This window comes from Adiantum capillus-veneris, chromosome 3 (genome assembly GCF_014529385.1).
Source record: "Adiantum capillus-veneris isolate H3 chromosome 3, ASM1452938v2, whole genome shotgun sequence".
Classification (NCBI taxonomy): domain Eukaryota; kingdom Viridiplantae; phylum Streptophyta; class Polypodiopsida; order Polypodiales; family Pteridaceae; genus Adiantum; species Adiantum capillus-veneris.
In genome coordinates this window covers 49,891,039-49,897,038 of record NC_140933.1, presented here as the reverse complement: position 1 = coordinate 49,897,038, position 6,000 = coordinate 49,891,039, and positions in this window count along the sequence as shown.

Here is a 6,000-nt window from a genome sequence, read left to right as displayed (position 1 = left end):
ATTGACCTATTGCAACACTTGATGGTCTGCTATTACTCTTGAAATGAGGTTTTTGATTTTTGTACCTTCAGGTTGCTCTCATCCATTGGGTTCCTAGGCTTGTGGAATGATTCTTACCTTATGTTTGGTAATTGTTGGTATTATTGCATCGTGTGTCTTTTCATTAAATTTACTAAACGTGCACCATAAGGGACACGATTTTGTGCTCTACTTGGAAAACTATGTATCATGCTAGAGTTGTGTCATGCCATGGACTTGTAGAGCCTATAGAAAATGCAAGGTATGCATTGTAGCAAAATAGGTTTTACTAAAAGGTGGTAGTAGAAAGAGGCAAAGATGTTGGGAGTTGATTAAAAAGCATCTGATGTGCACGAGTGCCAATTGCTTTGTAGCATGCACAACAAACCATTGGAAGTTATTTTGAAAATTTGGAAATTTTCTAGGGGCCAAAGTGCTTCAACGAGCCCCCAAAACTTGTGTAAAAACTTAGTGTGACTTCAATGCTCTCATTACTCAAGCCCCCATAGCCCCTTAATCGTTAGGCAATAGGACGAGGCTCTTAGTATGCTTTAAATCATTGGGTGGCTCTCTTTGTAGGAAAATATTCATTCTCAAATATAGGAATTTAAAGTCTAAAAGTGCTCCTATGATTGTCCATGAATCATAGCCTATGATAAAAAGCATACGTAGAGAATTTACCTCTCCCTTGAAGTCATAGTCGTCCTCAATTATGACTTAGTTACCACTTGGAGGTACTTGAATCCATTGTAAATTCTCCAAAGTTTTATCAATGACCTCTCCATACTTTGACCTAGTCACTCTCATTGATTCCATAGCTTGAATAAAACTTAAAAGGGATAATGTCTCTCTAAACAAAAGAGAGAAAATCAAATTTCACTCTGCCCCGTTGCCTCAAGGAATTGGTTCATTATAGATATTATCCCCAAAACCATCACATTGCATTGACACTTCACATCGACCATCCTCTTTACCTTACCACCGTAGTACTAGCAATTCACACCGGCCATCCCCTTCACACTCTACATCTTCAGAGCAATCATAGCACTCTAAGTCATTCGTCTCTATCAAGTGGTCACATAAGACATCGCAGACACTCTAGTGATGGAGGAGGAAAATGTTATGGTTGTGGTGCCATCGATGCTTTCACAACACCTTGTAGTTGTTAAGAGTATCCATTCCTACCTTCTCATTTGGTGCTCCAACACCTTCTACATAATCTCCATCTACTTCAACATTCGGCCACTCTTGCCTTTACACCGTAGGACACACCTCGCCTCAAACTGCTTGCCACTCTTGGCCTCATCTGTGCCGAGACCCCTATTGAGACTCATGACATGCCCCCTTGATACCACTAGGGTATGTGGGTGGACATCCTTTACACCATAAACCTACCACTAATGAGATTTGGGCAATGAGAATGGTAGAAAGGTGACTACTACTATGCACAACTTTTGCTTACAGATATTCCATCACCACCTTATGAAGAATTAGAAATAAATATCAATCAAGCTCAAAGAAAAGGTAATCAACATCCTTCGTCACATTTTTTACGTGGAGAGTGTGGAACATCATTTCTCCACCAAATGGATGCACACACAGATACACAACTACTTGAAGCACTAGCGCTTAGAGGAATATGAAGCATCGAAGAATGACTTGCCTAAGCCATCCTAGTGCAACAAAGAATATTGAAAGAAAGCTAAGAACGAATTATGCAAAAATCTTGACAAGTACAAGCTGCAAAAGAGGCAATGAAGGCATGAGTGAAGTTGGGGAGTTGGCATCACTTGGGCAACATCGGATGGGGGGGTAAGCTTTGAGGGCAATTTTGTAGGTACAATTGCATTGCATTTATGGTTATCATTTCCTTGATTTGTAATTGCTTAATTTAATTTCTCTATTTCTTTCAATGCTTTTAAACAACGATCAAGACAAATCAAGAGCATATCCCATTCGAGCAAAGTTATGGTGCAAGCCACTGTCTTAAATGAGATCATGGATTTTTTGAGATCTTGACCCGATGACATAAAACATATATGGTGTAATGGAATGGCCTATGAACTTTGAGAGTAGCAAAATTAGGAAACTTAAAAAAAGCATTTTTGTGAGATTACTTTGAGAGCATAGAGGGTGAACTTAATTGACGGTAGCAACATAAACATAGTACTTAATTAACTTGGAATGAACAATACTTTTTCAAGAGAGAGAGTTTAGAGCACATGACAACAATTGAGGACCGGATTTATGTGGAGCCGGTCCCCCCTCCAAAAGGCATTTGTATCATAGATTCTCCCATTAAGAGAGACTTGGTACAATACAATCTTTGTGTTCCTTGTGACATAGGTGATACAATGAAGATGGAAAGCTTTATGCATCACGAGCATAACATAAACTTTGCAAAAAACATTAACTATCCCAAACGGGGAATGAGGATAGGGAAGAGGAAGAAGAAACATTCCATAGGAGAAAGAAGTAGTTCCTCACTTATCATCACTCTTCATGGTAGCATACATAATAGCATAGTAATGAAGATGGAGAAGATAGTAAGCTTAAGCATTGAAGCATGGCTCTTGGTTGGATTTGCATTCCATAGCCAAGAGTGTTGGTGTAGGCTCTCAACTTCTCTATTAACTTGGAGAAGGAGATGGAGCTTTTGCACTTTGCACTTGACACAATGAGAGTGTGTGTGAGTGTGTGTAAGAGAGTATACCCCCCAAGCTAGCCCCCTTCTTGCTTTGCTCGACCCCCTCTTCTAGCTCATAGAAGAAGCTTATTGGACCCCTGCAAGCTTGGCCAATCACATGCAGAATGCATAACAAGCAACAAGGGTAGCCTCGGAAAAAGTGTCCCCCTTTCCCCTTTGAGAGAGAGGAATTGATAAATGCAAAAACAATTAATCAAATTAACTAATTTATCATTGGACCCCTTGGGAGGCCAACCAATAGGCTTTAGGCACACCATGAGGGCAACATGAGGAGGAGCTTGACAAGTGCCCTATTTGCTTTCTTTGTACCAAGCTTGCCTTGCGTGAGGGTGTGTGTGTTCTCTCTCATCTTCCTAGCTTTAGGGCTCGCCCCCCCTCTCTTGTAGGGAAGGGATTTGACTTTTTGATTACTTTACCCTCGAGCACCTTAGCCAGCAAGCATGACAAAGCACCTCAATCTTGGGTAGTGTTCCCACAAGCACCTCAAGCTCCCTAGTTTGCAAGCACGACAAGGACCTCAAGCATCTTAGTGAGCAAGCACGACAAGCACCTCAAGCACCTTAGTCATCAAGCACGACAAACACCTCAAGCTTGGGCTGGGTTCCCACCTGAAGCTCAGCCCTAGCTTACCTAAGGTCAAATGAATTTTAACACTAAACTTTGGAGGTATTTGATGAAGCTAACCCTAAGGTTGTTGAAGCTCCATTGGCTAGCGTTGCTCTTTGACAGACCATCTCTCATTTGGACCCCTTTACCATTGGCTCCGTGTTGAGATGTATCTATAAGCACATGACTATATTCTAACCCTTGTTCTCGTCTATTCTCCCAGATTAAATGATCAGTTTAATATGAGAAAATCATTTGGGTTGGTTAGATATTAGATTTTTATGACATTACCTCTCTTTTGAAATCATAGTCGTCCTTGACTATGAGGTAGAAGAGATAACGCCTTAATCATTAGTTAGTGTTTCTTAGCGGGTAGAGGATCCCTTTTTACCCTATGACATCATTCCAAGATGGATGACTAATAGATTTGGTGCTTGGGAGACATAGCTGTCGCAAACATGTCTGCTCTTTAGTCCATTTCATTCTCCCAAGTAGAGTGACAAATTCTACTAAGTGTTTGAGAGACGTCGTCTCATCACTCACAAACATGATTCTAAGCATGCATACATTTAAATTTGTGCACAATAAAAAGAGAACTAGTTTTATAAGACAAAAACATTGGTCATTTAAAAGAAGTTGGTACATTTGCTTACTCTAATGTAGCATTGTAATCATTAACAAGGTTCATACTAACCTTAAATTGTATTCCTTGCATCCATCTAGCATCTTCAAAGGATAATTTCTGAACTTAACAAGATAACGTCGGATAATCTTACCATGTGGTAGTACCTTGTCTTGATGCCAAAGGATAGCTTCGGGTTGTAGCACCTCTTCTTGATCTTCGATTTCGGGAGGGTCTTCATTAATTGGTTCATTTGGTGGCTCTACTGGCTTCAAGATTTGAAAAGGACCATAGTATCTTTTTGCTAATTTAGCATAATACTTTTGATGGCCTGTAGGATTTTTGCCCGTCGTTTGCCTCAATCGAGCCTTGGGAAACTTAAGTAAGACGTAATCATTTTCTTTGAACATTAAGGTCCTTCTGTGCTTGTCAGCAGCTTTTTGCCTTTGTTGGAGAGATGGATATAGCCTCCTTAATCTTTTGAAAAGATTCTTGTAGGTCAGCGACTATACTCATCTCAATAGCGAAGATCATCCCATGTACTTTAAGTAGCAAGGGACTTTTAGGTCTTCTCTTGATGATTTCAAAAGGTGCTTTTCTCGTAGAAGTATGTACAATATTGTATGCATACTCTACAAGAGGTAAGTACTTTTCCCGTTGTGAGAATTGATCTACTTCTGTAACATAAGTCTTTAGTAGATTGAGTATCGTAAGATTGGCTATCTTACTTTGGCCATCCGTTTGTGGGTGATAGGGCATAACAAAATTCAATCTTGTACCTATATTTTCAAAGAGACCTTTCCAAAAATTACTAGTCATTCTAGGATCTCTATCTGACACGATGGATGTTGGCAATCCATGGTGTTTGAAAATTTGTGATATGAAGAGAGTTGACATTTGGTGTGACTTAATAGTCTTTTTGATAGGAATGAAGTGTGCTTGCTTGCTAAAGCTGTCGACTATTATCCATATTCTCGTATTCCCATGGATAGACTTGGGTAATCCAAAGATGAAATTTATTGATATACTCTCCCATGGTGAATTTGGGATAGGCAATGGCTGGAGTAATCCAGGTTGCTTCCCTCTATCATACTTAGTTTTTTGGCATACCACACATTTTGAACATACTCTTGTATGCCACTTTCATGGTAGGCCAATAGAAATACGTCTCTACTCCTCGGAGAGTAGGTTGAATGCCTCTATGCCCCGTATAGGGAGGAGCATGGGATTCATACATGACTTTCTTACGAAGGGAGTGGGTTACACATAGCCCATTTCCATAAAGAGGATAACCATCCTACAAGGTGAAAGGTTCCTCCTTCTTCCCCAAAGCAAGGGTTGACATTACATCATTAAAGTCAGGGTCAATAGCATACTCATCTATCATAGAAGATAGATCATTGTGAGTTGCTATAGACACCACATTAACTTTTGGTCATCATGAAAGTGCATCGATCACTTGATTGTGCTTACCACCAGTAATGTAAGCAATATGAAAATTAAATTGCGAAAGAAAATTTTCCCACCTCATTTGTTTGTCGGAAAGCGTGGTTTGCGTCATGAAGTACTTAAGACTTTGGTGGTCTGTTTGTAAAATGAATGGTGTCCTCAATAAATAGTGTTTCCATGTGTCTAGGGCATGTAGAACAGCTAAAAGCTCTTTCTCATAAATAGCCAAGACTCGTTCATCTGTATTGAGCCTTCGGCTCTCATATGCTATGGCATGCCCTTCTTGAAGCAAGACTGCTCCAAGGCAATCACCACAAGCATCACATTGGACCTCAAATGGTTTTGAGAGATCCATAAGCATGAGGACTGGTTGGGAGGTAAGTTTCTCTTTGAGCATGTCAAAAGCATTTTGCTCCTTAGCAGTCCATGAATACTTAACGTTCTTCTTTGTTGAGTCATCTAATGGTTTTGCTATTTGAGAAAATTTGGCTATGGAGCGTCTATAGTATGCACACATACCAATAAAGCTTCTTAGCTCATGTACATTCCTTGAATTAGGCCATGCTTTTATTACCTCCAACTTTGATGGATCCATACG